This window comes from Peromyscus eremicus, chromosome 4, assembly GCF_949786415.1.
Source record: "Peromyscus eremicus chromosome 4, PerEre_H2_v1, whole genome shotgun sequence".
In the NCBI taxonomy this organism is placed as follows: Eukaryota; Metazoa; Chordata; class Mammalia; order Rodentia; family Cricetidae; genus Peromyscus; species Peromyscus eremicus.
In genome coordinates, this window is record NC_081419.1 from 136,187,657 (window position 1) to 136,208,089 (window position 20,433).

The 20,433-nt window shown below is 44.8% G+C and overlaps 1 pseudogene; it reads left to right on the forward strand.

Annotated features, from left to right (window-relative positions):
- Positions 1 to 19,686, forward strand: part of LOC131907911 (putative ribosomal protein uL10-like) — an 87,297-nt pseudogene extending 67,611 nt beyond the window's left edge.
- Positions 19,687 to 20,433: the final 747 nt, after the last annotated feature.

Here is a 20,433-nt window from a genome sequence, read left to right on the forward strand (position 1 = left end):
CCTTTGTTTTGGCCATGGGAGCATCAGAACTAGTATACTAAGGATATTGAGAACAAAAGAACTGTGGGACTATCTGTTAGGAATTTGTACTTCTGGGCCACAGTTTCCTTGTCATGTAGAAACTGTAAACAAGTGTATGTCATAAGGCTGTGATGGGATTAGCTAGAAGGATATACAGACAGTGCTTGGAATCTGGTACATAACATAAGAGGCTCTCCTGGTTTGCTTCTCTGTTGCTTCGATGAGCATCTCAACCAAAGGCAACTTGGGGAGAAGAGGATTTGACTTACAGGTTACAGCATCGAGGGAACCAAAGTAGGAACATGGGGGCAATGGAACACTTCTTACTGGTCTGCTTCCTCTGACTTACTCAGCTACCTTTCTTATACATCCCAGGCCCACCTACCTAGGGATGGTACAGCCCACAATGGACTGAGCCCCTCTACCTCAATCAGCAATTAAGAAAATGCCCCACAGACCAGTCTGATGGAGGCAGTTCCTCAACTGAGGTTTCCTCTTCCCATATATGTCCAGGTTTGTGTTAAGTTGACAAAAACTAACCATGACAGAGGCCAGTCAACTCTTGGCATTGTTACAGAGAACAAATCTCAAATGCATCAGAGAGCAGTGTATTAACAGTCTCTTCAAACATGTATAAGTATAAATATATATATTTCTGCTTTGAGGGTAGAACCTAAAGCCTCATGAATGCTAGGGAGACTGCTCTAAACTGGACAACACTTCTAGCCCTTCTTGCTAGTGTTGGAATGGTTGTATGCCAAGTACATGAGCATACATTGAAAAGAGAACTAGTCATAAAGACTCATGTGTACATGTGCATGCTAATGTATGTGTGCACATATGTGTGCTGATAGATGTGGGGACTGGAGATTGTGGAAGACAACCTCAGGCATCATCCTCAGGAACACTGTCCGCCTTCTTTGAGACATTTACTGGAACTCATCAACAGGAGTCATGGAGAACTGGGTTCAGCCCTGAAACCTCAATCTCCACATTCATCCCTCCATCTAAGAGTTCAGAGAATGAGGTCGTTTCATCCGATGTACAAACACCAGCAGGGACCAGAAAATGACAGAGAAGTGTACTCCCTGCCCCCCACACACACAACAACGGGACCAACATTAGGAGGTGGTGACACTGATCTGCTGATGACAAACTTCCTCTATCAGCTTGTCACGTGACATCCCAGACTCCGGAGGTAAATGAATTTCTCAGCTCACTTTGCGTCGAAGGTAATTAAGCGTGTCAGAGTTACATAACCATCCTTTCAAACTGATTCAGACCAAATTGGACCAACTCAGACTGTGTGGTAATACCGAGTCTTCGCCAGCTGTGGAGTCAGTGCTGCATTCAATGCCTTAAATAGAGATTTGTTGATAAATCCACCTACGGTTTTTAAAATGGAGTTTTGTGTTGGGAGTGTAAAAATAAGAAAAGCCTTCTTTTAAAATAAATAAATAAAAGATCTGCTTCTATCAGATCAAATTTCCTTTGCCATTTGCCTCTAGGACTCCTAGAGATCCTGGGATTTTTTTAATGCTGAATTTAGCCCTTTATTAGATAGTCATTGAAATCGACCTCATTCCCATAGAGGGGTGATTATGGATTCATTCCTCCTGCAGAGCTGGTGGCTGGCAGAAGTGATTCTGCTAGTAGCTTCAGGGAAATGTTGTGTTCTATAAAATGAAGGCCGAGATGGTTGTGAAGCTGATTTTGGCATGTTTTCCTAAATTAAAAAAGAAAGTGAGGGGCTAAGGACGCAGTTCAGTTAGTAGCAGGCTTGTCTAGCATGCACAGAGCCCTGGTTTGATCCCCAACACTGCGTAAATAGGGTGTGGTGATGCATACTTGTGATCCCAGCACTTACTAAAACATTTTTAAAGTGACCTTTTTAGTGCACAGGGTAGTTTAACAAGCACTTAAATGAAAAGAAAAATAAACAGTGGACAAACTTAAACACAGGCCAATAGAAATTATCCAATCTGGATAATTATTTGGAGCCAGGTATGATGGCACACATATAAACCCAGCACTTAGGAAGCTGAGACAAGAGGATCGCCAGTTCAAGGCCAACCTGGATTACATAGCAAGTTCTAAGGTGGCATACGGAAAGAAAAAGAGGGAGAGAAAGAGGAAGGAAGCAAGAGAGATGAAGGAAGAAGGAGGAGTAAAGGGAGGAAGTTTTGCTCACTCTTGGGTTAGTTAAATCTTTGACTCATGCTCACTCTGCAAGAAATGTTTAATATTCAGGTAACTACTTTGATGAAAAGTCGCTGCCGAGCACACTAGGGCGGGACTGCATTCCCTTCTTCCGACCCGCTTCCATCCAGTTCCAGGCTGCTGCCTTCGAGACCCAGTTCCTGCAGAAAGCACCACTGAGGGGCTTGCAGCTTCTTAGACAATTAACCAGTGAGTAACTCCAAGTAACAGAGAAAGTGGCCAGTTCAGCAAAAAGGCTGGGCTCTCTGGATTCACAGGCCCTGCAGGAGACTTCAGGCTTTCCTGGCCCTTAGAAAGCTGACAAGCTGCCAACACAGTCTGAATAACCCACCAGCAAGTCTGGGATTATGAAGAGACAGAGGCAGAGAGGCTTCCTGTGGGCACCTTGGCAAGAGGCACTCACGATGGTCCCTCCCAAGCCTTGGCTCCCAGCTAGTCTGGAATACACGGTACAGTAGAAATCACAAGGGGGAAGAACCAACTCCTAAACGTTGTTTTTTGAGCTCCATACAGGCTGTGACCAAACACACACACACACACACACACACACACACACACACACACACACACACACACGGGGGGGGGGGGGGGGGGGGACAATAACACAACTATTGTTATTACTATTATAAATTATAAAAAAGAAAATATGCCTCAACTTACTGAACAAGTAAGATATTTCAAATGATTCAAAAACTACACAAAATAAACAAATGGACAGTTTTAATTTATTTAAAAAAAAAAACTTTAAAAACCAGGAAGTTGTGGCACACATTTTTAAACCCAGCACTTGGGAGGCAGAGGCAGGCAGATCTCTGTGAGCTCGAGGTCAGCCTGGAAGGGACAACATCTCTGCAGTACAGTCACCTTTAGAAGGACTGAAGACGTTTGTCAGGAATTGGGGATAGCCTACCCTAGCTCAAGCTAGATGAAATCATCAACCCTTTACCTGGACCTGCTCAGGTGTCTGATGATGAGTGACAGAATGCCCCAAACTCCACACTCAGCCCATAACAGTGCCACCTTCTGAACACATGTCCCATGAAGTTTGTTTGCTCAAGCATGCACAGAGTGTCTGTAGTGTACTCTGCCCTGCCTCCAATCACCTTTCCCCATACCTCAAGGCCACTGTCCTTCCTTGTCCCAGAACATCCCTAAACTTAGCCTTGAGAAGGCCTGTTTGAGAGCTGGACCTCCCTCCTCCTCATGTTTGGCAGCCTTAGGAATAAAGTCCCTCTCCTTGTAAAACTCTTCTCTGCAGTGACTAGCTAACACTCTGCACAGAAGACATTAGGTATCCATCTAAAACCTGGGGAGCAGGCTGCAAACGACACCATCTCAGCAGAGGGTTGCTAAAGGAGGATGAAACTGTAGCTTGAAGAGGCAAATCAACATCTAAATTTAAAAAAAAATTAGTTAGCTTTAAGAATTTCCAATTCCCATCACAAAAGGAACTTTTGAAGCTTAAAACAAGAACTTTAGCCAGGTGGTGGTGGTGGCAGCACCACATGCCTTTAATCCCAGTGCTCCGGAGGCAGAGACAGGCGGGTCTTTGTGAGTTCGAGGCCAGCCTGGTCTACAGAGTGAGTTCTAGGACAGCCAGGGCTACACAGAGAAACCCTGTCACAAAACAAAACAAAACAAAACAAAACAAAACAAAAAAAAAAAAAAAAAAAAAAAAAAAAAAAACCCAAGAACTTTAAGCTTTGAAAAAAAATAGGAAAATTAAAGACAAGACAACGGTGGTGTTGAACCCTGAATCAGAAACCTGGAAGATCAAGTATAAATACCTTAAAGCTCAGAGAAGAAAGATAATGAAGAAGAAAGACTGAGAGGGAAGATTCAGGAATCCTAACACAGTGAGCAGATGTTCCAGGTGGAGACAAAGTAAAGTCAGAGGACAGACACTAATCAAACACACGACAGGGGAACAGCCCCCGAATTAAGGGAAGATTTGAATAGCTTGTTCGATCTGTGGAGAAGAAAGGGACTGCCTAGCAGAAAGTCATTCACACGGTAGATGGCGAAAGACACCACGGGTACGCAAGGACTCAAAGGTGAGCCTGCAGATAAGAGGCCGCGTGTGAACTACAAATGGTTTCTGCTTCACCTCTGCCCTCCAAATCTCCCACCAGAGCCTCCCTTGCGGCTCACTCCAGCAAGAAATCTATAGGTAAGGCAATCTGTGAAATGTAGTTCAGCCTAGCCAAGTTCACACGTTTCAAAGCCACAGTGCCAGCTAAGGAGAAGGGGACCCAGCAGCTATTTTCAGCCCCATTTTCTCTGGGTGGCTTCAAGTCTCCGAACAAGAGAGAGACCCAGGAGCTGAGCCAACTCTGCAAGCTGGGGCTTTCCTTTGCTGGGGAACCGCTGCTCGGAGCTCCACAGGCAGGAGTCGCCGTCTTCAAATGTGTCATTGTGTGGTGGCTCCTCCCGCCCAGCCCTACTCTGTCACATTTCTTGGCGCAGGTGTTATTCCACAATAAATCTTTTGTACCTTCCAACATATCTCAACATCTACATCTCAGAATTCTAACCGAGGGAAATAATTTTGAGGCAAATATCACATCTATTCACAGGGAATAGATATTTTTCAAAAGAAAATATGGGGTCAGCTAAGTGAGTAAAAAGGCTTGCTGCACAAATCTGAAAATCTGAGTTCAATCCCTGGAACTCTCTTAAGTAGAGGAATATGGTGGTTGGAATCTGTAATCCCCAGAGAATCACCAGGCCACTTGCCTGGACACAGCGTGCGGTAGAAACAACATGGACGAAGATAATCAGCTCCTAAAAGTTGCCCTCTGATCCCCACATGGGCACGTGCACATGCTCATACACATAATTAACAATAATGATAACAATAGTAATGATGATAATAATAGATTTTAAGCACCTCAGTTAAATGAATAAATAAGAAATTTCAACAGACAAAAACTACTGAAAATAACCAAATGGACACTTTTTAACTTCAAAAACTACGTTAAAACTTAACCTTATTCCTTTCCCAGATGTAAACCTATTCACTTTGTGAAGATCTCACAGTTAAGACTGGGAACATTATTTATGGCAGAGCATGTCTTCAGTCCCCTGTGACCTTCTACCCCATGGTCTTTGATCACATCTTTCCAACCTGTACTCAAGTCAGTCACCTCAGAAACCACCATAGGGTCCGATTTTAAAAAAGAAACTGAAGGCCGGAAGAGACAGCTCAGGGGTTAAGAGCACTGACTGCTCTTCCAGAGGACCAGGGTTCAACTCCCAGCACCCACATGGCAGCTCACAACTGTCTGTGACTCCAGTTCCAGGGGATGCCACACACATATGGTGGACAGATACACACTTAGGCAGAACATTTGTTCACACAAAATAAAAATAAAAGTTAAAAAGCATTTGGAGAAAAAAAGAAAAAAAAGGGATTGGAGAGATAGCTCAGCAGTTAAAAGCACTTCCAGAGAACCTGTTCACAGCCATCTATAACTCCAGGCTCAGGGGATCTGATGGCCTCTGTGAGCACTGCGTGCTTGTGGTCAACAGACATACATGCAGGCAAACACCCGTACACATACAATAAAAACAAATAAAACAAAAGATAAAAGGAGGTTCTTTAGAAAAATGGTAAATAATGCAACATCAGAAGCCACCAAACTTATCAAGCCTTAGTGGTATGTATATCCCTGCAGCCCCATCACTTGAGAGGTAAAAGCAGAAGAATCAGGAGTTCAAGGCCATCCTTGGCTACAGGCAGTTTGAGTCCAACTTTGATTACTGAGACTGGGGGGTGGGGGGGTGGGCGGGCAGTGAGATGGAGCAGTAAGTAAAGGCACTTACCACTCAGAACCCACATAAAAGTGAAAGAGTAAACCAACTCCACGAAGTTGTTCTCTGACCTCTGACCTCCACATGTGCCATGCATGTGCCCCACACACACACATGTGAGAGATTAAATAGTTTTTTGGTTTGGGGTTTTGTTTGTTTGTTTGTTTTTGTTTTTGTTTTTTGAGACAGGGATTCTCTGTGTAGTTTTGGTGCCTGTCCTGGATCTTGCTTTGTAGACCAGGCTGGCCTCAAACTCACAGAGACCCACCTGGCTCTGCCTCCTGAGTGCTGGGATTAAAGATGTGCACCACCACCGACTGGCAAGATTAAACAGTTTTTAAACAGGAAGCAGCAGCCACCAAAGTCCTATTGTTAGGACACTGAGTATCTTGGGTGTGTAGTGTCCTTTTCCTAAGTGACTCCCTCACGTGATACCAGTACTATGTCAAAACAAAGCCCAGCTTTGTGTCAGGGAGGTGGAGGGTGGCTCATTAACCCCAGCATTTGGGAGGCTCAGGCAGGAGAACTATCAGCTTAGGCCATACAGTCCCCTCCACACACCAAAACCAGCTAGTTAGTTCATTAAATAATAAAAATAAAATAGGTATGTTTTATCATATTCAACTAGCTCATTTCAGTCAGAAAGACATTTTTTAAAAATCCTAATTCTACCTAATAATAGCTTCAAAATTAATGGAACCAAAACTGACAAATTATAGAGCACCTCTCTCAACAACTGACAAGATAAATAAATTTACCAAAATCTGTAGCTTGAGTTTTCCTGCCTGGCCCACAGTCAGGGCAAATCTCTCTCACCTGCCAGTCCCATAGCCACTCAGACCCGACCAAGTAAACACAGAGACTTATATTGGTTACAAACTGTATGGCCGTGGCAGGCTTCTTGCTAACTGTTCTTACAGTTTAAATTAATTCATTTCCATAAACCTATCCCTTGCCACATGGCTCGTGGCTTACCAGGATCTTCACATGCAGCTTGTCATGGTGGCGGCTGGCAGTGTCTCTCTGACTCAGCCTTCCACTTCCCAGCTTTATTCTCCTCCTTGCCTCGCCTATACTTCCTGCCTAGCCAACGGCCAATCAGTGTTTTATTGATTAATCAGCAACACATTTGCCATACATCCCACAGCAAAAATCATTAAAGATGTAGAAGATTAGACAATGCCATAAACCACTTTGATCTAATATAAACTTACAGAGTACTCAACAGCAAAAGGCATATTTGCTTCAAAAACTCATGACGTATTCATCAAGAAGGACCATATTCTGGACCATAAAAGAAGTCTCGAGAAGTCCAACTGAAATAATTCAGATATTATGTTCAGATCACTATGGAACTAACTTGAAAATTAAGTGAATACTTAGGCAGGAGGAATAATTGAATAGTGTTTCAATTCCCACTGCTGTAATAAATAAATAATCCTTATCTCAACTGACCAAACGGAGAAAGAACACAGATTACCAACATCAGGAAAGACAGACAGGAGAGCCTGCTTTGAGAAGTATCTGTTTTTGTGTGTCCCTCTTCTCCAAGATTCATGTGATTGAAACCCTGGTCTGCAGGCAATACTTCAAGGTTGAAAAACCTCTAAGAGGTAAGGCATACAACCAGGGAGCCTGCATGAAATTGACCTAGGCCCTCTACACACACGTTACAGTTGTGTAGCTTGGTCTTCTTGAGGGACTCCTAACAGTGGGAGCAGGGGCTGTCTCTGACTCTGTTGACTACTTTTAAGTCCCTTTCCTCCTCCTGCATTGCCTTGTCCAGCCTTAATAGAAGAGGAGGTGCCTAGTCTCACTGCATCTTGATAGACCATGGGTGGTTGATATCCACGGGAGGCCTGCCCTTTTCTGAAGAGAAAGGGAGGAGGAGTGGATGGGGATGAGGGAGGGACTGGGAGAAGAGGAGAAAGGGGAAACTGGTCAGGATATAAAAATAAATAAATAAATGTAAATAAATAAATAAAAAGAAGTGAGGCATAGATTTAAAAAAAAAATATGAGCCCAGCTACACCCAGGTCTCTCTGCTTACTGTACAGAGATCAGATCTGCTTTTTGTTCCTACCACTGTTATCCACCATGATCCATGCAACCAAGGGCAACCCTCTCTGAGCTGCAATATGCCCTTTGGTCTCCCAAACTGTGAGCTAAATAAACCTTTCTTCTGCATAAGCAGCTTCTCTCTGCTATTTTCCTACAGTAATGGAGATCCGACTCCTCCACAGCCTTACAAACTCCATAGCTATTGAAGAATAATAACAATAATTTAAATAACTTTACACAAACACAGCAAACGTCTCACAAAGAGAACTCTACATGTTTTCAACAGTGATTTTCAACACACAAACTCACAAAATGAAAAGAATACACCCCAACCCATTTCATGAGACTTAACATGATCTTAATGACAAGCCCAATACTAAAGTCTTAGAAATAAATTTCTAAACCAATAGTCTTTATGAACATCAGTGGAAAAAAAAATCCTACAGAATTTGTCAAATAGAAATCAATAATATAGCTAGGTGGTGGTGTACATGCCTTTAAACCCAGCACTCAGGAGGCAGAGGCTGTCGGGTCTTGGTGAGTTCGAGGCCAGCTTGGTCTACAAAGTGAGTTCTAGGTCAGCCAGAGCAACACAGGGAAACCCTGTTTTGAAAAAAAAAATCCATACTATATAAAGTCAAAATGCTCATGACCAAGTTGGGTATACCGTGGGCTCTGAGGTGGATTTAACTGACTAAGAAGCCAAAGTGATGTCATGAGCCTTATTAACAGACTGAAGATCTGGGGGTGCAGCTCAGTGACAGAGTGTCTACCTAGCACATGCAAGGGCCTGAGTGCAATCCCTAGCACCAGGGAAGGAAAGAACCCCTATATTAGCAGATATTTTTAAAGTCGTACACTCACTGGAATAGAAGTAGGAAAATCGGGTGTTGCAGAGATGGCCCAGTGTTTAAGAGTTGGTGCTCCTATTGCCGAGACCAGGTTCCATTCCCAGCACCCGTCACGTGGCTCACCTGGCACTCCAACTCCAGGGCATCTGATGCCCTCTTCTGGCTCCACAGGCACTCACATTTCCACACACAGACACATAATTTTACATTTCTTTTTTGTTTTGTTTTGTTTTTTTTGTTTTTCAAGACAGGGTTTCTCTGGGTAGCTTTGGCACCTTTCCTGGATCTCACTCTGTAGCCCAGGCTGGTCTCACAGAGATCTGCCTGCCTCTGCCTCCTGAGTGCTAGGATTAAAGGCGTGGGCCACCACCGCCCGGCTAATTTTACATTTCTTAAAATCTTTTATTTTTTAAGAAGTAGGAAAATAATTTAGAAAGGAAATCAACAGTTACTCATTTATAAACAAAAGCTGGAAGAAAAAAAAAAGATGGCCAGATGAAGTGTCCAAAGAAACGCCATCTTGTCCCGAAATTACCCTAACACCACTTTCTGTCTGCTTGGGAGCTTTTCAGGCCCTGAGCGCCCAGAACAGTCACATCCTGGTTAACACATTCGGGACTTTGCATGACCCTGACCATAGCACAGATGTATAACCAAAACAACTGCTAAATGTAAAACCAGAACACATGTTCTAAGGCTCCCCTGACAGACCCCTGGCAGTGACGTCACTGAGGGTGTTGCCCTTGTAAAAGCTGTACCCCTGAGATTCTGCAGTGAGAGTTCTTTGTGTCGGGAGCCTATTCTTGGTCACTGTCTTAAATAAACGACTCTTACCTGGCCTCATATTTGTGGTGCCTCTAACTGTCTCTCAAGGATTATTTTACAACAACCATTTTCCCAGCTACTTAGGAGGCTGCAGGAGGAGGATTGCTGGAGCCCAGGAATTTGAAGCTAGCCTGAGTATAATAATAAAACCCTATCTATCACAAAACAGAAAGAGAAACTTCCATCAAGCCAAAATTAAAAGAGAACATTCTTGATCTGATTAATGACATCATCAAAAGACGACAGTTAACATTATACTTAGAAGTTAAATATCAAATTTTCCTGCTAAGATTTAAAACACAGCAAGGCTATCCATTTCCCCCAGTTCCGTTTGACGCTGCATTGAGATCTTAGCCAGTGATGCAAGGGAAGAAAGAAGTGCATGGCATGGGAATTAGAAGGAAAATGGTCCTTCTGCACAGACGAAATGGTTGTTTATACAGAAAATCTTAAGGCGTCTATAAAACATCTTTGAAAACTCATAAGTAAAAAAGAAAACTTGTAACTACAATAACAATATACCAAAATCAATCATATTTATATTCTAATGGTGAAAAAATTGGAAAGTGAAATAAGAAAAACAATTTCGTTTATTGTATTGTCAAAAACCATGAGATAGTTAGAAATAAATATAACAAATGACATTCCCTCTATTGAAAATAAAAACTACATTAAAACCCACAAGATATTACAGAGAATTAAAGACTCTCTAAATAAATCGAGAAATATACCAAGCTCATTGACTGGAATAGTCAGTGTTATTGACGTCAACCACCTGCAGGTTTAAAACTTCCAGCCCTACTTAGCCCAACCATTTTGTAAGATTTGTCAAATTGGTTCTAAAATGTATAAAGAAATGCCAATATACAAAACGATCTTGGGAAAGGACACATTTGTGGGCTCCCTCAATGTGACAAATTCTCCGTGATGCTGCCATGACTGAGGCGTGACAGCAAGGGATGAAGGACAGAAGACTCTGGAGTCTAGAACAGAGGGCTCAGAAGCACAGGCTGCCTCAGGGAGACTGGATTGTTAACAAAAAACAACCCAATAAAGAAGGGTCTGTTTCCCACACAGGGTTCCAGAACAACTAGAGATCTATATGAAAAAAAGAAGTGATCCTCAACCCCTTCCCCCTCCTCACCACACTCCGAAGTTGAATTGATGGGCTCAGCTGGTAAAGGGCGCTTGCTGCACAGGCCTGACATTATGAGTTCAACCCCTAGAGCTAACAGGAAGGTGAAAAGAGCGTGCCAATTCCAGAAAAAGATGACCTTCTACACACATGCCGTAGAACATGCACTGATCCTTGACAAATGCACAGATAAACACACACACACACACACACACACACACACGTATGAGTTCATACACAAATGCACACGCACACACACACAAATGCACACTCAAATATACCCACACACAAACACAAATGTGTGTGCACATACGCACACGAACATACACATGCACACACAGGGTGGAGTAGGTCTCTCAGGCTCCCTGTTTCTGCTATCACCCTCTACTCCTACTGCCATACACTCTCTCTTAAGTTGCCTTAGGTCGTAGTGTTTTATGAAAACTACAGAACAGTAACTAACACAGTCGCCTGGTCAAGGATGAGGCTCACTGAAGTGTAGGCCGAAGGAAACTTCCTCTTGCCATCCCGAACTGGCTAGAAACTTCGGGAAGAAGAAAGGAGAGTGAGGCTGTGGCTTGTGCTGAGGCCTCCATCCTCTTGAGATGTCCCTCAAAACGGCCAAGGACTGGCATGGGGTCACCTATGGGCCTTAAGTCCTGGTCCTCCACATTATTTATTGTGCTACCTCAGGCATCAGACTCTGTGATAGTTAATATTGTCAACTTGACAGGACACAAGCCTGCCGTACATCCATGAGGGATCATCTAGATGAGGTTAGCCCAGGCCATGCCTGTGAGGGATCATCTAGATGAGGTTAGCCCAAGGCATGCCTGTGAGGGATTGCCTAGATTAGGTTTAATTAAGGTAAGAAGACTCACGTTAACCATGGTCAGAAACATTCTAGGACGGGGGTCCTGGGCGAATAACCAGAAAGTGAAGTGACCAGCAGCATTCATCTCTCTCTCCTGACTGAGGATACAAAGTGACCAGTAACTTCAAGCTCCTGCCAACATGCCCTTAACCCCTACCTCCAACTCCAACCCCCAACCTTTATCCCCCACCCCCACCCATTCCACCCCACCTTCCACCCCTCCCCCTGCTATGATGGATGACACACTGGAACTATGAGGCCACATAAACCCTTCCTTCCTTCCTTCCCTAAGTTCCTTCTCACAGGATATTTTTGTGGTAATAACTAGACAACTAATGCAGTCTCCTTTTGAGTGAAGTCAAGGAGATACACCTCAGAGTTGGCAGAGGGGTCTTGCAATTTCCAGAGCTCCTGTGTGGACCGAAGATGCTGATTCAAACTTTCCAGAAGGTCCCAACTTGATTGCTTGCTAAAGAACAAGAGGCAAATCTTTCTTTGGCAACTTGCACATTTACATAGAAATTGCTACCTAATGGCTCTGCCCTCCTTTATCTTAGCTCCTGATTCTAATGAGCTGGAAAAATGTCCTGTGCCAGGGAATAATGGCACTTCTAGGCTAAGGAAGAGACAGAATGTGGTTCCTCGCTTGTTGTGCCTTGAGGAATGTAAGAAGAGGAGGAGGACACACACCATGCCCACTGGGACCCATGGCCTACTGTCTCAAAGGGAGGGAAAGAAAACATTTTGTAAGTTGAAAACAGTATGGAAAATCAGGCGTGGAAGTATGTGGAATGCTTGACACAATTTGTGGAAAGTGAGTCGTAATGCTATTTGTTCTGCCCCGTGTATGCATTACGACACAAAAATTTCATCCAGACAAACCGAAAGCGAAGATGAGCCCAGGGCGCCCCCTGGTACGTGCTCTGTCACCAGCCTTAGCTGTTCGAGGGCAGAGATCTCTGTAGACACTGAGAGATGCTGTAAGTAAAGTACCTCCATCCCAAAGCATGCACAAGAGTGGGTGCCAGGCTGGTGTCACAGCACGTTTATCACGTCCTTTGGGATCAGGGTGTAATCCTGAGGTAGAGTGCAGTTCTAGGATGCACAAGGCCCCGGGAATGATCCTCAGCACCTCCATAAACCAATATACCCTTTGATTTTATTCCCACCACAATGTGTGAGAATTTTAGGAGTTGAGAAAACTACTCCTTGTCCTTCTAAGTGACTTACAACTTGCCATCCAAGCAGTGACTGTCTAATTTCCACATCAGATGTGGCCACCAGCCCTCCAACAAGCTAGACAAGCACTCTACCGGTAAACTAGATCACCCAGCCCTCTTCTCACTTCTCTTTTTCTTATTTCTTTTTTAAAATCAGGTCTTGCTCTATAGCCCTGGCTGGACTTAAACTCACCCTGTAGCCCAGACAGGCTTTAAATTTGCTATCCTCCTGCCTCAGCCTCCAAGTTCTTAGAATTACAGGCCTGCACCACCAGGACCAGCTCAGTGCAGAAACTCTTCTTCTTCTTCTTCTTCTTCTTCTTCTTCTTCTTCTTCTTCTTCTTCTTCTTCTTCTTCTTCTTCTTCTTCTTGTTTTTTCAAGACAGGGTTTCTCTGTGTAGCTTTGCACCTTCCCAGGCTGCCCTCAAACTCACAGAGATCCACCTGGCTCTGCCTCCCGAGTGCTGGGATTAAGGGTGTGTGCCACCACTGTCCAGCTTCCTTTTTTATCTTGAGCTAACACTTTTTAATTTGTTTATTGGAGATGGGGAGCATTGAGCACATATGTACCACAGGGCATGTATGGAGGTCAGAGGACAACCTTTGGGACCTGGTTCTTTCCTTCCATCATGCAGATCCTAAGAATCGAACCTTTAGCACCCAAGCCATCTTGCTGGCCCTCAGAACAGAAAATCTTACCTGAGGTCCATCAGTAGAATTGGGCAAGGGAGGTCCATAAAAATTTTTTAAATGTTTTCTGCTACTTCAAAAGGAAATTCAATATTTCTATCAAATTGGAATGTGGGCAACAAACCAGTACCTGTGATGTGTCTACCAGTATAAACCACAAGTTTTGATACTATATCCCAGTTGGTTCTGTCAGGAGATGACCTATCATAGCCATACTTCAGGATTTGAATGAGTGAGCTTATTAATCATGTATCAAGCAAAAGTAAAAGAACAAATAGCAAGCAGCCGAAAGATAGCAAAACATCAAAGCAGTCAGCATCCAGCAGAAACTACTCGGGAGCCCTGCAGAAACAGTCATGCTAGAGCTCCCCGTGGGGAGCTTGTGGGGCAGTGCGTTCTCCCCACAGATGAGCTTCCAGCTCCTCTTCCCCGCCGTAGACACTTTTACATCACGGGATAAACAATAGTAACCTCGGCTGTAAATGGCCTGTCTTCCAGCTGTTCTCAAGGGCGCACTGCTTTTAATACCCAGAGCTGTTTCTTGTTCTCCTTCCCCCGTTACAAAGGCAGAGGGCCAGCCTGCCCCAGGAAAAGGAGTCTCTGAGGACCCTTGAGGTGGACGTGCTTGAGTCTGAGACAGGGGGATCCATGTTGTCCTCAGAGTCAGCCATCAACAGACACAAACAGCACATGACAATTTACAATTCTATCATGTTTATCAGTCTTTCCAAATGCCAAGAGTCAAGAGACCTACCACTGCATTTTTTCATTTCGTGATTAAGCAGTACACCACCCACCAGGCCTGGTGGTGCACACCTCAGGAGGCTGAGGCAGGAGGATGAGGAGTTCATGGTCAGCCTGAGCTACATGAGACTCTGTCTCAAAAAAGAAAAGAAAAAGCACTACACTAGCCAGGCAGCCTCTAAACTCCAGCTCTGCTGCGCAGTCTTTGCAATTCTTGGAGTGTGAATACTCCTACATTGCTATTGCCAAGTTCAAGGACAGCTATGTTTAACAACTTGTTTGCATATTTCCTGAAAATGGAACCATCAGTATCATCTAGAAGTGTGGAGAAGGTGACTACTGTACACCCATAGTACCACAGCGGCTTCTCCTGGGCTCTCCTGCATCCTGTGTGGACCCCTACCACCCAACCTCTACAGCCTTCGGTGTGATAATACTAATAACAGGAATAAATCTTACCTGTGCATCCTAAATCCTTATTCTATTCCAGCTGTAACCATAAGCACTTTCCATGGCCTGCCTCACACTACCAACAACGGTATAAGGTAGATATTACTGGAGCTGTTTTCAGAGAAGGGTGAGGAAAGATGTGGATTTGCCACCTGGAAACATTTGGTGAAGTCTAAAGACCTTATGGTTGTCATAACTGGGTTTGCTACTGGCATCTAGTGGGTAGATGTTGTTAAGCACCCTAGAATACATGAGATACTCGCACTACCCAATCCAGAATTATCCAGCCCCAAATACCCAAAGTGCAGGACCGAAACCCCTGTGTTGCTGTTATTTCCACTAAAGATGAGGAAATGTAGCACATGGTAACTGCAGAGATGATTCTGTGTATGTCCACTCCGTCTTCTGGTTCTGGAAGTAGAACAATTCTGTGTTAGTTCCTTTCCTCAGTGCTGTGAAGAGAGACACCTGACTTGATACGGAAGGGTTTATCTGGGCTCACAGTTCAAGGAAACAGTCTGTCGTGGCAGGGAGGTCACAGCACGACGGCAGGGGCCTCGAGGTAGCTGCTCCCACTGTGGTCACACAGCTGCTCACACTGTGGTCACACAGCTGCTCACACTGTGGTCACACAGCTGCTCACACTGTGGTCAGAAAGCAGAGCAATGCATGCTGCAGCTGGCTGTCTCCTTTTTATTCAGTCCAGGACTCCAGCCCATGGAATGGTGCTGTCCACAGTTCAGGAGGGTCTTCCCACCTCAACCTAATCTAGAGAATCCCTCACAGGCAGGCCCAGAAGCTAGACTAGTCACGGTAACTCACGGGCATGTCTGCAGGCTTGTTTTCTAAGTGATTCTGGATCTTGTCACCTTGACAATCAGCATCAACCATCACAAGGTCCTACCCCTGACCCTCCACAGAGGAAGGATCACTCACCAAGAAAGAAGAGGAGGGGGAAGGAGGAGGAGGAAGAGGGAGGAAGGAGGAGGAGGGAGGAAAAGAGGGAGGGGGAGGAAGAAGGAGAGAGAGGAGGGAGGGGGAGGAAGGAGGGAAGAGGAGAAGGGAGGAGGAGGAAGGAAGAGGAAGGAGAGAGAGGAGGAAGGGGAGGAGGAGGAAGGAGGAAGAAAGAAAGAAGAAAGAGCACTGGCTGGAATTATCCCGGCCATGGTATGTGAGATTTCATAGCCCGGAGTCTTTATACTCTGGAGATTCTAACCCCAGATGCTTCTAAAGATTGAGGAAACATAGCCCCAGAAACTATTCCCAAAAGGGCTCAATCAGATGTCTCTCAGGCTGTCTGTGAAATTTATAAGGATCACAGTACATGCTATGCATGTACCGAAATGCCACAATGAAATCTGTCACATGTACAACCAACATATGCTAATAACTAAAATGGGGCTGGCAAGACCACTCAGTGGACAAAAGAGCTTGCTGAGCAAGCCTGACAACCCAAATTCAATCCCTACACCATGGTGGAAGGAGAGAATTACCCCTAAAATTGTTCTGTGAGCTCCACACAAGCATTGTGGGGTGTGCATACACGTGCACATTCATGTGCACACATGCACACAGGCACTCATCATCATCATCATCATCATTATCATCATCATCATCATCAGTTAAATGGAGAGAAGTTAAGATCATGCATTCCACAAATACTTATTGAGTGTGTAGCATGTACCAGCACTATTCCAGGTTTGGGGGACAGAGTAATAAATAAAACAAAATGACTCCTACCTTGGCAAGTGTACAATCTGGTGGGAAGGACCAAAAAATACAGAGAAATGGCTGTAATGCAGAATTTAATTTTAAAAGCTGTCTTTCTACAAACACAATGGGAATGAAAGTTTCTGTGTTGATCCAAGAATATACACAGATGTGGGAGGACTTGGACACATGGAGGAAAGAGTCACAGAAGTGTCACTGATGTCTGCTGGGAGCCCTGGTGTGAATGGACACACCTGAGCCTGTGGGAAAGGCAAAGGCCACTTAGAACTGCCGAAGAGAGGCCATGGGTACTACAGACAAGAACCTATCAGAAGATCCAGCAGCTGTCTCCAATGAGCTCCTTCACCTTATGACGCCTTGTGCCACCTCATGACTCCGTAGAAAGTCACTAACAGCATGAAGGCCCTTGCCAGAAGTGGGTACTGTGCTCTTGAACTCAGCCTCCAGAACAATCAACTAAATAATCCTCTATTCTTTGTGATTTACCCTGTCTGCAGTATTCCATTATAGTCATAGAAATCAGACTAAGACATGAGGGTGTGGGGGAAAGGTTAGTAATCAAGACAATGTTTTAATGCAATAACTTTCTAAAAATTAGACTGAGTACAAAACAATCCATCAGGAACACAATCAGTAGTACTCATTTTTCCTTTTGCCTCAGGCTCCAATGTGGTTCAGCTCTGCAAGGTTACTGATCCTGTTGATTAAAAGTTTTAATAGTTTGTTCATCATGGATTTTTTTATTATTTCTCTTCTTTTTTCATATTGCATTAAAAACTATTTGATTGCTAGGTTGTTGGTGAGGTTTGTGTATTTGTTTTGATGCCCCCTTAAATTTTGCCCAAGGGTAAAATATTGAGTTAACCTACCCAACCTCATTGCTGAAGAATAGGTCTAGGGAGAGAGGATCAACCAAGATTCAGCCTTGGATACACATGTAGGTAAAGTAAGATCACAGGTGCTCAGTGCCTGGACGAGAGACTGTAGTGGGTAGCTGTTCCAGCTTTGACCCCCATTGAGGCTTTGGTGACTGTCACGCCTACAAGGCAGGGCTGAGACAGGAGCCCTTAAGACCCAAGATCCAATGTGCCAGCTTTCTTGGTTCCTGGATCCTGGACGCTGGAGGTAGATTGAGCAGAGTTTGCCAGAGAACATCGCTGGACTGTGCTACACCTTTCCTGGACCCTGTAACCTCTCCCTTTACTTGTAAGTTACCCCACAAAATAAACCTCCCTTTTAACTATATGGGGTTGCCTTAATACTACAACCAATAAGAGTTGACCTTCTGGGGCTGGAGAGATGGCTCAGAGGTTAAGAGCACCGACTGCTCTTCCAGAGGTCCTGAGTTCAATTCCCAGCACCCACATGGTGGCTCACAACCATCTGTAATGAGATCTGGCACCCTCTTCTGTGTACATAATAAATAAATAAAAATCTTTAAAAAAAAAAAAAAAAGAATCGACCTTCACTGGGCGGTGGCGGCGCACGCCTTTAATCCCAGCACTTGGGAGGCAGAGGCAGGTGGATCTCTGTGAGACCATGGTATGCTGTTTCCTGGGCACACCAGCTGTCAACAATGTGTTTCCTGTGTGAGGACTTTTTTGACCCCCAAACGAAATAGGTTAGAAGGGCAAGGTGATGAACACACCTGAAAGAGTCCTCAACTAATGACACTCAGGACACAGCATATCTCAGTTGCCTTGTCTCTCAGATGGGATGACTCCAAGATAGAATTTCAAGATTCATTTCCCAGAGTCCCCAGGTGAGATTTCAGTTACCCACGGTTTAAATGGATTGATAATACACCAGCTTGCTGGGCCCCTTCCGCATCTTACTTTCCTTCCCATCAAAGGGTTTCTCGGGATACCTCCCAGGTCTTTGAATGCACTTGAATCCTTGACCTACTTCTTGAACAATCCAAACCAAGACATACATTCATTCTTCACTTTCCTGACCCTCTTCTTCGTGGGGAAAAAAAGAAGAAGAATATTCTGCCTCTTGCCAGGCATCCTAATTAACCTAACATCATCTTTAAACTTCATGCTTGGCAATTCCTAACACACTCTCATGATTTCCAAGCAGGGTTTAACAATGATGGGGGCAGAGATGGAAGCTGGAAATACAACTACTCCCTTAAGATCATCCAACTTGTGGATGATTATCCAAAATGCTCCGCTGTTGGGACAGACAGTGTGGCCTCCTGACAGGTGCAGCAGGTCTGAACGTCCCTATGGGGAAGGCTATGGTGCTTGTGGGGCAAGAACACCATTGTGCTAGTTATGTTTCTGTTGCTGTGACAAAATCACATGACAAAAGCAACTCAAGGGAGAAAGGGTTTAACTCACAGCAGCAGCTTACAGTCCATCACCACCATGAAGTCACAGCAGCAGCTTACATCGCCACCATGATGAGGAAGTCACAGCAGCAGGAACTTGAGGGAGCTGGTCACATTGCATCTGTAGTCAAAAAGCAGAGGGGAATGAATGAATGTATGTGCTCAGCTCCATTTCTCCTTTTTATACATTCCAGAACCTAAGCAGAGGGAATGGTAGCACCCACATCCCACATCAATCAATGTGATCGAGATAATCCTTAGATTCTTAGAAGCTAACCTTAATTTAGATAACCAACAAGCAGTATGCCCAGAGGATTATCTCATGGATGATTCTGGATCCCATCAAGTTAGCAGCTGAGATTAACCAGCACAGCCCTGGTGTAAATGCCTGCACAGGACATCTGAAAAATAATCCAGCTCTGAAGAAATTGTTGCCTTGTATCTGAAAGCAGGGGAGCTTCTTGTCTACCAAAGAGGACCTCACTGAAATCAGGGACGTGCTTCTGGCCAATAAGGTAGCAACTGTTGTCCACACTGGTGTCATTGCCCCGTGTGAGGTCATTGTGCCAGCCCAAAACATTGGTGTGGAGCCCCAGAAGACCTCCTTCCTCCAGCCTTTAGACCTCACCACTACCGTCTCCACAGGCACCATTGAAATCCTGAGTGATGTGCAGCTGATAGAGACAAAGTGGAAATCAGTGAAGCCAAGCTGGTGAATATCCCTTCTCCTCTGAGCTGATCGTCCAGCAAGGTAGATCTGTGCCAATAGCAATGTCCACAACCGGGAAGTGCTTGCCATCACAGAGGCAACTGGATTCTTCCTGGCGGCTGCCCAGGATGCTGACAGTGTTTGCACATTGGCCGCCTGACTACTGTCTGGTGTCACATTCTGTCAGTGGACACCAGAGGGCTCTGGGAAGACTGAGTACATCGTCCAAGCTGGTGAGAAAGTCAAAGCCTTCTTCGCTGGCCCATCTGCATTGATGACTGCTGTCCCATAACCTCGCTGCTATAGTTGATGCTCTTACTGCATCTGCTCTGCAACCCCAAAATAATGCTGAAGCCAGGGAAGCATCGGCAGAATCAGACAGGGACAGAGGATCTGGTCTCCTTGACCGACCGCCAAAAAGCAACCAGTTCCGCCAGCTTTCTGTGAGAAACATGGAGACCTGCACGCGTGTGGAGTCTGAGCATCCCCTAACAGGCAAGATCCTGACTCCCAGAGCTCTCCAGAGATGGATGTCTCCTGGGTGATTGCCAGCCAGCACTGGGAGCCAGCCTGGATCTGAGATGGGCTCTACTGAGTGTCTATAATCTCTGCACCCTGAGTGCAAAAATAATTGGCAGACACCTTTCCTGGCCATTCATTCTTTACGGCCAACTCAGAGCCCTTGGGGCAATGGCTGATGGTTTGCCGTTACGGCCAGCCTGGCCCTGAATTCAGAGCAGGGAGCTTGGCTCTC